The sequence below is a fragment of the Eretmochelys imbricata genome, chromosome 21, assembly GCF_965152235.1.
Source record: "Eretmochelys imbricata isolate rEreImb1 chromosome 21, rEreImb1.hap1, whole genome shotgun sequence".
Taxonomy (NCBI): Eukaryota; Metazoa; Chordata; order Testudines; family Cheloniidae; genus Eretmochelys; species Eretmochelys imbricata.
The window spans coordinates 9168958-9179707 of NC_135592.1; the positions used below are offsets into that span (position 1 = coordinate 9168958).

Genomic DNA, 10750 nt, shown 5'->3' on the forward strand with positions numbered 1-10750 from the left:
TGAGTCTGCAAAAAGAAAAGGAGGACTTGTGGCACCTTAGAGACTAACCAATTTATTTGAGCATAAGCTTTCGTGAGCATTGGAATGCATCCGATGAAGTGAGCTGTAGCTCACGAAAGCTCATGCTCAAATAAATTGGTTAGTCTCTAAGGTGCCACAAGTCCTCCTTTTCTTTTTGAGGATACAGGCTAACACGGCTGCTACTCTGAAACCTGACAGTTTGTATGGCAACTTCCAACTTACCTGTGTGTGTGTGTGTATATATATATATATCTTATTATTATATGTTCCATTCTTGCAACCGATGAAGTGGCCTGTAGCCCACGAAAGCTTATGCTCTAATCAATTTGTTAGTCTCTAAGGTGCCACAAGTCCTCCTGTTCTTTTTAAGGGTAGTTGAGAGACTTTTTGTTAACGACATCCTCGGCCGCTCTCTTTCAGGGTGGGATCGTGCGTTCTGCGATATCGCACCCACCACCAAATGGAAGGGTCACAATGACGGGAGGTGGCAGAGAGCTGGCCATGGAGCGAACACTGTCCTGTTGATATCTAGGACTAGCTCTGCGCTGGGGGTTCAGACTGCTTGAATGATATGTTACAAAATCAAGCTTTGTCATAACTCTCCTAGTGTATTATTGGCACTAGTAGGGTAGCACCTGGAGGCCCCAACCAAGGTCAGGGCCCCACTGTGCAAGGTGATGTGCCTACACTTAGTAAAAGATTGTCCCTGCCCCGAAAAACTCGCAGTCTAATTAGAGAAGAGAGACGAAACCCAGGAGAGGAAAGAGGCACTGAGAGGGGAAGTGACTTGCCCGGTGTCACAGGGCCGATCTGGTTTGCACCCCTTCTTGGAGAGAGCGTGTGGACAAAACAATGGTAATGCTTAGGTGGGGAAACAGGATAGACCCTGGTAGTTTGCATGACCGTAGTGCATTGACTTTGCCGAGGGAAATGCACACTGGCCCAGCACCAGAGCCCCTCCATGCAGTTCCTAATCTGCCCCTACTTAGGTAAGAATCGTTAGACCTGGTCTACACCAGGTTACTTTAGCTATCCCACTCTGTGTGTGTGTGTGAGAGAGAGAGAGAAAAATTCACAAATCCCACTGGAAGGCAGTGGGAGCAAGAAGGTGCATGACTATCCCCAAATAAGTGCTGAGAAGTGGAATAAAACCAGAGAAAAGAAGCTATGATTTGGCCCATTATCCTGGCTGGATCTATAAGGTCAGTCACCGCTCAGTTAGTGACCAGCCTAGCCCTGGTCGATCAAGGGCACATTTTCTCCTGTATCTCCTATTCCTCTGTTCCCTTTAGGCTTAGCCCTTCTCTCACAGTGCTGTACTCTCTAGAGCAGGTGGGACTGTTACCCTGGTAGGAGCTGGATTAGGCCTATTGAATTCTGAGCTAGCCCTCTTAGTGCTGGGACAAGGACCATGGGGGGCATCCCAGATGGGGCATCTCTCTGGGCCCTGCCACCAAACCTGCTCGCTGTCAAAGGACTTTCCTGCACTTGGATTCTCTTGAACTGAAATCGCGGCACTGTTACGAACCCCTGGTATCGAAAATGACTTGTACGGGTGCAACACGTCCATGGTAGGTGTTTGCACTGAAGGGTTCAGCTAGCAGTGTATCTACATCCTGCCCATCCAACTCTGTAGTGTAGACAAATGCTTTGTTCCTTGGTGCAAGGCAGCTTGCCCCATCTTTCCCTGCTTCAGGGATTGTGGGTTTGGTGATGACATGGATGCTATGCCCACCAGGTACACCAGGGGGCAGCATGTCAAAGGAACAGTCCTGACATGAGCCCTGCAAGCACTTCAAACCATGCTGTACTGAGATCCTTAAGTTCTCTTCCGTCACATACATTCCCTGCACCACCCCCCAGCAAAAGCCCTTCTCCTTGGCCACTCACCCAAGTTCAGTGTCAGCCTGTTGTCCCCGAGATGGGTCTGAGGTCACCACAGGTAGTCATGGGGAGGAGGAGGACGTCACAATATGAGGTCGAAGTCTCTCAAGAAGGATGTCTCAGCTCTGGGCTGGTACACGGGGAGAGCAGCTCCCAAGTTTAGCTCCGAGTCACGGGTCACCAGCTCAACCTTGAATGGACACAGGATTGCTGAGGGTTTGAGACAAAGGGCTCGACCATAACTTCCCAGGCAGGAGCCGTGGAGGGGAGAAGGAACAGTAGTGGTGGGGTGCAGGCAGTGAGAAGAGAGATTGAGGTCCTTGCTGGTGGAGATTTGGAAAGCCAGGTCTCTGTGCCAGGCCAGGCCCTTTCCCAGAGAGCTGTGAGAAGCACAGGTAGGAACTGTATTAGAGGCAGGGACACATGGTCCAGGAAAGAGCAGAGCGGTTTCTGTTGAGACTGTCCCAAACACCCCTATTTCTGCAGCTAATTCCTATGTGCTGCCCCTTCCCCTCCCAAGGCCAGAGGAGGTGTTAGGATGGGAGCCATCTATTGTAAAGATGGGAGGGTTAAAAATAAACCTGACTGGAGACGACAGAAGACGAAGAGTCTGAATTTTTTTTCCCCAGAGGCGCTGAGCAGCTGCAGCTCCTTTTGGAGTGTGGGTACTTGGCACCTCTGAAGTATCAGGCTTGGATAAGTTTAAAAATTGACATGTGTAAGCCGCCAGCACAGCTAGGCAGGAAAGCACTGCTCCTGAAAGATACCTGGTTCTGAAACAGGCCAGAAGGGAGCCGAGGACAGGAGCCCTAGAAGCTGGGAGTACGAGCTCAGCCGACCTTCCTTTGAACGAGGGGTGGAAATGAAATGCTCCCTGGGCTACGTTATTGTTGGATGACAATGTCACTCCTCCAGGGCTGGGATGCCACCCAAATGGGGCCCAGGAAGGAAACCCAAGGAGGCGGCACTCCTCCTGCAATCCAGCATGATATGCTGCTTGGCTAGGCACACCTGTACTAGATTTAAGCTAGTTAGCATGGCTAAAGAATAGCAGTGAAGGTCCAGCAGTATGGGTTTTAGGGCAGATTGTACAAAGCCATCCCTGGATATATCCTTGGGTTGCTAGGCCTGCACTAGGATCTACGGCAAAAGCACTCCTCTCTCCTTGAGTTCTGGTGGCTGAATCCCTACCCTATCTCCCCCTCCCCACCACACTTCTTCAAGGCACAAGTGTGTAAATCACATGGCACAGCACTCCCTTAAACTCTTTACTCTGCCAGGAAGTTATGCTGTTTGCCCTTGGGCATGTTTAGCCTAAGGGGAGCCTCCTCTTCCTCCTGGCACACAAGGGGTTATGATCTGCTTTTAGGAACATAAGACCGGCCATACTGGGTCAGACCAAAGGTCCATCTAGCCCACTATCCAGTCTTTCGACAGTGGCCAATGCCAGGTGCCCCAGAGGGAATGAACAGAACAGACCATCATCCAGTGATCCATCCCCTGTCGTCCACTCCCAGCTTCCAGCAAACAGAGGCTAGGGACACCCAGAGCACGGAGTTGCATCCCTGACTATCTTGCCTAATAGCCTGGGGAAGACAGAGTCTAAAGCATACAACTATTTGTACGCTCTAGGACCTCTCCCTAGCTTTGATGGGATCTCTTCTGTAAACTGGCAACAGGTGATGGGCTAGAAAGTTTTCCTTCGTTTTTGTTTCTGAGATCCCAGGGTCTGCTTGTGCCTCACACTACACAGGAAGGTGTAGTATAAGGGGCCCGATTGTGAGATCACTGATGTCAGCTCTGCATCAGTGTAACTCCATCAGTTTCAGTGAAGTGACTCTTGATTTATGCTAGGGTAAGAGAAGGGTAGGGTGATCAGATGTCCTGATTTTATAGGGACTGTCCCGATATTCCAGGCTTTTCCTTAAACAGGTGCCTATTACTCTCTACCCCTGGTCAGTATCTGGTCATTCTAGGGGCTTTACCTCTAGAATCAGCCCCCTCAAAATCTAATAAAATCATGCTCAGGAAACTGGAGTGAACAAAGCAAAGGATAGTATCCTGGTGGCAGCAATCCCACAGCCAGGGGACATGGACATGACTAAGAGGCACTTCAAATCTCTGATTCTGTGGGCCAAACACTGAGGTCTTTGAAGTCATGCCTGAGTAAGGACTGAGAGACAGGACCTCAGGTGTGGGCTGCATGGCTCTGCAATGATCTTGTATTTAGGGAAGACCAATATTATCCCGAGAAAAAGTCACTGTGGAGTTGGCCAATCCACTGGTGACATGGTTGGGGGCTGGTTTTAGAAGGGGCTATCTCGCTGAGAGCTGATGGATCTTAGGACCTGGGTTTGAAGGGCCAGATATGCCTTTGGGAAGCCATTCTGCTTCTAGGTCCTGCGGTATTTCTGTATTTCGCCCCCCTTCACCCTCCTTTCTTTCTGGCTAAAGATGAGCGCCATTAGCTGCCGAGTAAATCTGCAAGGGCTGCTCCTTCCCTGCCTGAAGTCATAATCCTCCGTTGGTGACATCACTGGGGGTTGTTGTGGAAACGGTTGCAATGAGGTCACAAACTGGGGATTACATTTTCAGGTGGGGAATAGGCAGCAAAGCCGGCCTGGCTTTGAAGAAACAAGAGTAGCTCTTTGCCTGTAAATCTCCGTGGGTAATAAAGAGAGAGAGAGACGAGAAAATATCTGATCTCAGTCCAGAATTGCTTCCAAAGAGAAGGAGTCAGGTTGATTCTCTGGGTGAGTCCAGTGGAGTTATGCTTCAGAGGCATTTGGCCCAGTGTTTTACCATATGTAGCTTTTTAAGGCATTAGGATTCTGCTAGCGACCATGGAGCCCTTGTAGACAGCTTAATTACAGCCAGGATTATTGAAGAGCTAGGAATAGCATGCAGAGTTCCACTAGCAACTTGTCACCAGCCTGTGACACCGACAGAGCCGGAGACTAAAGGATTCTGACTCATCAGGCAAAGGGCCGTGAAGGCTGCAGTAGAATTGGCACGGGCAGAAAATGAGGCCCAGGTAAGGAAGCCAGGGCTGCTAGCCCACTGGAACAGCAACTCACGTGAACCTCTCTGGAGCAGAAACGGATGAAGCCAGAGATGGACGAGCATCCGTCTGAGACTGCTTCCGGCACTACGTCTGGCCGAGACTTGGAGAGCAGGGAATGTACCACCGGTGGAGGTGCCAGCTTGACGCCCCTGGAGAGTGTAGGCATCTGTCCGTCCACAGAGCCGTACGGTGTGGCTGGTGGTAGGGCAAGCTTCCCCCTTTCCCCCATGGTCCTGCCAATGCACCTCGACCTTGACCTGAAGACATCTCCTCTGGGTAGGTGGGATATCGTCTATAGCACATTCAGTCTTTGGCCCCTTTGCTGAGCCTGCCATCACAGAGGCCAGCTGTCTTTTGGTAGGAATTGTTTAGACCTAGATCAGAGCTCTCTGGCTTGGGTCTGTTTCTTACTGCAGCGCAAGGAGGCCTAGGGATGCCACCTCTGTGGTACAAAAAAAAAGCAGGATACCTGGATGATCCTGAGCCCCTAAAATTGGATGCCTGGCAATGTGTCCTGAGCACCCTGATGGGTTTCCCAGGATAGCTACCTCCAAAAAGGGATGGTCTTGGGAAAACCTGGACGGCTAGCAACCCTCTGCAGGCCATGAGGAAAAACCCCATCTCAGGCCGACAAGCTCATCAGTTCTGAGGTGCTGGACGATTCAGTTCCCTCGGAGCCTGGAATTACACCAGTGGAGATGTGAAGAGAATTGCCTCCTGCTGTGTGCTCTGGATTCCCTCCCGGGGCAGGAGGGTAACTTTGAATGGGCCCATCCACCCCGCCATGACGTCAAACCAGACCTGATTTTCAGTGCTGAGGAAAGCAGCAGATGCAAAAACCAGCCAGTGCTGCATGGGGGCTCAGTGACAGCTCTGGGCCTATTCTGGCACCCACAGTCTGGTTCAGCAGCCCAAAGGAGCCCCAACTACTGCCCCGAGACTCTAGTTAACCATTGCTCTGCTCGCTGTCCACCAGTCACTCCTGTACCTTCCATTGCAACCCTTGCCACATGCCTGATGCCTTCTGAAACAGAGCAGCTGCCTTCAAGCAACGTCTCTGGAAAGTCTGCCTGTAGCTAAGCAGTTAATGCTGCTCTCTTACGGAGATGCCTATATATACACACTTCAGAGGGCACTAAAAAGAGGGAGCAGCATGTAAACCAAGGAAGGCTCAGGCTTAACAGTGCAGTTAAGAACACGTCAAGACAGAGAGTAAGGATGACCTGGTGGAAAAGACATTGGCCTGGGAATCAGGACCGCTCTCTTCCCCGGGCCCTCAGCTCTGCCACTGACTCACTGTGCGATTTTGGGCAAATCCCTTAATCAATCCGTGCCTCAGTTTTCCCATCCACAAAATGAGGATTATGATGATACTACTGACAGGGAGGGTAAATTAATTGCTATTTGACTGATTAGCACCTGGAGCTCCTCAGGTGGAAGAGGCTGTAGAATTGTAGAGTGTTAACATTCGGAATGTCCTGATCCTGCTTAATCTATCAGCTCCTCTGTGTGACTTCTGGGGCTGAGTCTAGTGACAATTAGAAAAGGGCCCTGCAGTGCCAAAACCATCAGACCTCAGCCAACCTTGCTCTGCCTTGCCTCATGCATTATGAGCAGAGCTGAGTGCTAAACTCAGACTGGGGACTCCTGAAGAGCTGGTGATGCTGCAAGAGGCTGGGCTCAGATACTACAGTGATGGGTGTAGTAAGAGAGACATACAAAGCCAGATTGACAGCTGGCGAAAACAGCACAGCTCCATTGGGGTCAGTGGAGCAATGCTGATGAACGCCAACGGAGGATCTGGCCCAGGGATTATATTTGATGATAGGCAGAAAGAACCCAGCTGGATTTTCGGAGCCTGGGCTGGGGGCTTACCACACTGGCCTCTGGAGAAATCACTTGTTGGCTTGTCAGTTGAGCAAAATGGCTCTGGAATTACTGAGAGAGAATGAACAGAGGACCCAATGATTCCGTCTTTACAGTCATTTTCTGGCTGCAGAACCAGAAAATCCAGACACTGGACTTCGGCTTGGAGTCTTGGAAAATGGAAGCTTGGTATCCTCGGCTCTCGGGCAAGCTGAGATCCCAAGATCCAGGATCCTTGACTCCTGGGGAAACAAGGTCTCAAAATCAGTTGTTTCTAGATTATGGTAGCACCTAGAGGCTCCTACTGAGATTGGGTCCCCATTGTGCTGGGTGCTGTGCAAAGGTAGCAGAGACAACCATTGAGGTCCCAGGACATTTGTCCCCCTACCAAGCTGGGTCACTGGCCCCCGTATCCTTGGCCCATAGGAAAGCTGGAATTCTAGGAACCTTGTTCTTGAATTTGCACTGGAAAGATGGGTCTTGGGGTCCCAGGATCTCTGACCCACCAACTCTTGGGAAATTGGGGGCTTGGGGCATAAGATCCAGTGGATTCCTTGGCCTAAGGTCCATGGGGGAGGGTGTCTGTCTATCCCACAGTCCGAACTGGAATTCTTTCCTTCTCTTCCCCCACATTCCAGAGCCAGTTTAATCAGCCTGTAGTTTTCATTTCATGCCTTTCTCCTTTTTGAGGGGCCAGTGAAATTTATACAATATTTAAGCAGCATAGCGGAGTCCTGGAAGATATTATTAATGTAAAAGGGACAGGCTGGAAATGCACTTGAACCTGGTTACAATTAGAGGGTGATTTTTCTAAAGGTCAATGAATTCAGATAATATCCACAGGGGGGAAAAGAAATTTAATACCTTTTTAGTGAATTAATTAATTATAATATTATATCGGCTTGGGGTTCTTTTCCAGAGTGATTAAGGGAACGATCTGTCTTCCGAGAGGTTGGGGGAAGGCAGCGAGCGAACGAAAGACTGACAGAGAGAGAGAGAGTTTAATGCAAGAATAATGAAGCCTTTTCTTTCCTTTCAAAACTTACTGTATTTCAAGGCCGCACATTCCTGCCTTGCTGGGCTCAGACCCTTTCGTTATGGTCCCACCGAAGCCATAGAAGGTAGAGGCCATCCTTATTTTCATCTTTTAGGAAGTGAATTTGGAGGGTTTATATAGAATAAAAATGTGTGTATGTCTCTGCAAGTGGCAGAGAAAGCAGCAGCGAGGGAAAAGCATGCTGGAAGCAGGGGGCATGCATGTGTCCCGTCCCACCCCAGGCAGCTCAGTCCTGCCCTTTGCAAGATCCTGTTACTCACGTCCTGTTCCCCCCAACCCAGCTTTGCCGTTGCACCTGAATCCTAACCTGCCGCACCCCCATCTATTCCACTCCTGCCCCAGCTCTGTGGATGCTCCTCAAGCCTGACCTGCAGCCCCCTCCCACAGCTGTCTCAGTTCTGGCTCCAGCTCTACCAATGCACCCGTAATCTTGACCGGTAGCCCCCACTACTCCTCCAATCCTGCCCGACCCCCTGGCAGCTCTGTCCTGACCTCCATCAGACCTGTTATTCCAGCACCACTCCCCTCGCCCCCATCTCTGCCACGGCATCTCCATTGTGATCAGCACCACTTGTAATCCAGCTCACCTCTCCCACCCTGGTTACAGCGCAGGGATCTGTGCTGCGATCTCCCGACACTGCCCTTGCCCGTGACCTAGAGGGAGAGCATAGGCTGTGCTGAAAGCTCTGCACGCTGCCCTGCTGTGGGCTTGAGCAGCGGCATGGCCAGGAGTGGAAATTTGGTGAACTCCCAGCTTGCGACGCACAGGCGACAAACTGTCCCCGGGGCAAGTCCAGGGGGGTGAGCGACCAAACTTCCCTATTCCTGTATGGGGGAAGGAGGGTCTGTGTGTTTGTCCCGGGGCAGAGGCATGGGTGAGCTTGGGGAGGCAGTGGCGGGGGAGAGGGAGGAAGAGGGTATTGGGAGCAGAGCGGCAGTGGGGAAGGGACACGCTGCTGTGTGCGGAGTGGCTGCTCAGCAGATGTTGTAGCTTTTCCCTCCACCCCTGGGCAGGACCCGCCTGGGAGCCGGTTGTACGATTCGTCCAGATCCCTGGAGTCGGACAGGCTATCTTCCCCACCCAGCCCCACGCCTGGCCAGGTGTGTCTGCCAAGGGGAGGGAGTTGGGATGGGCCAGGAGCCCTGATGACCCGGCTTTGGCTGCAGAAGGAAGCGGGCCAGGTGTGCCTCCTCCCACTCTGCCGGGCAGTGGGCATGTGGACTGGGCAGCGGGCAGGAGTGGGTGAACTTCACATGGGCTTGGGTAGGCTGTGGCCCACTCACGGCGATGCTCCTGCTTGAGGCTGCAGCGTGGGCATCTGCCCTGGACGTCCTCCTGGCTGCCCTGCCCCTGACGTGCAGGTACAGCAGGGGGACCCGAGCAGCTAACTCCTCCTCGCATCGTTCTCTGACCCCTGCCCAGGCGTCTCTGCCAGGACATCCTGCGCTGCGGGGAGCATTTCTCCTCGCTGCAGGTGACTGTGCAGGCAGCCGTGATGTTGGTGGCCCCAGCTTTGCAAGTGCCCTTCAAGTAGAAGCGGTGCTCAAGACATTGCAAAGGGTGTGCGGGTCCCTGTTAGGATGTTCTCTGGGGGCCTCTAGATAAACTCTCATCAGCCTTGGGTGCATCTTCAAACACCCGCCCTCCCCAGCTCAGCTCCCCACTGCCCTTCCCAATTGGTAACATGGCTCACTGGACATAGACCTGGGAATTGGGACTCCGGGATTCTTGGTGCTGCCACTGGCATGCTGTGCAACCTTGTGGGGAGTTTCTTCCCTTCCCTTGCCTCAGTTTCCCCCCCCCCAATCTGTAAATCAGGGTTAATGAAACTTACCTTTTTAAAGTGCTTTAAGACTTCTCTAAACACCTTCTTGAACACCATCCCTCCTCCCCAGCATGTTTAGTGAGGAGGCAGCATGGGTTCTGTCCTGCACGATGTGACCTTGGGCAAGGCGTTGCCCCTCTGTGCCTCAGTTTCCCCTTCTGTCAAGTGGGGACAATGGTACTTGCAGCTGTGAAGCGCTTTGAACCCGCAGCCAGATGCCCAAAAGATTTTTATTCTCTCTCGCTGGCTCTAACGCCGATTGGCCCCTGGGAGCCCAGCAATAGCTTCAGACCAGAGCCCCTTGCTCCATAGCCTTCCCCTGTGTTAGCTTATCTGCAGTCCAAGCTGAGGCTGAAATTTACACTCTCTGCTAATCCACCCAGCCCCTGAAATTAATTATAGCCTTGTCCATTAGAAATTACCATAACCTTTCTGGATATATGTTCTTATAGTGCAGGAGGGGGGCAAATTCCCTCAGCGGCCTGTAATTGGAGTTGCTTTTTTCTAAACCCTTTCCTTCTTGTTTTTTTTTAAAAAGATGTGGACATTTCAACTCCTTAATCATGGATCCTGGTAGCTGGTAAAAAGTTTAAGAGGCCTGTAATTGCGTTCTGTCCTGGCAGTGTCGGTCTATGGGGGAGAAACGGTAGGTGTGTCTTATATGTCATGAATATTCAAGTTGGCATGTGTAGGGCCAAAGAGAGTGAGAAGGATGGGGTGTGGGGGGAGAAGCCGGGAATTAATCTGCCTTCTCTCTGGGAAACTGCAGTTCCTCTTGGCATGGGTGACGTGCAGAATGTCATGTGTGGGAGTGCGCCTGTGTGTGTCTGAGTGGGTGTGACCTCAAAGTATAGGCTGGGAGAATGCTTAGAGGTTCTTTTGGTTTTTGGAACCTGTTATTAAGAGCTTGTCTACAGGGGAAATGGACTGGAATAGCCCTTGCGGACTAAGCTGTTCGGCAAGAGCTACTCCAAAATAGCTCCCCGTATGGACGCTCTTCTGGAAAAATGAGTGCACTTGCAAAGCGATGTC

The 10750-nt window shown here is 51.5% G+C and overlaps 1 protein-coding gene across 1 annotated transcript in view; it reads left to right on the forward strand.

Annotated features, from left to right (window-relative positions):
* The window catches only part of TFEB (transcription factor EB), a 72486-nt gene extending 62185 nt beyond the window's left edge, over positions 1–10301 (forward strand). Inside the window, exon 10 of the transcript XR_013348526.1 lies at positions 10257–10301. The gene's annotated coding sequence lies outside the window, so the exon portion shown is untranslated. The remainder of the gene's footprint in view (positions 1–10256) is intronic.
* The last annotated feature ends 449 nt before the right edge of the window (positions 10302–10750 follow it).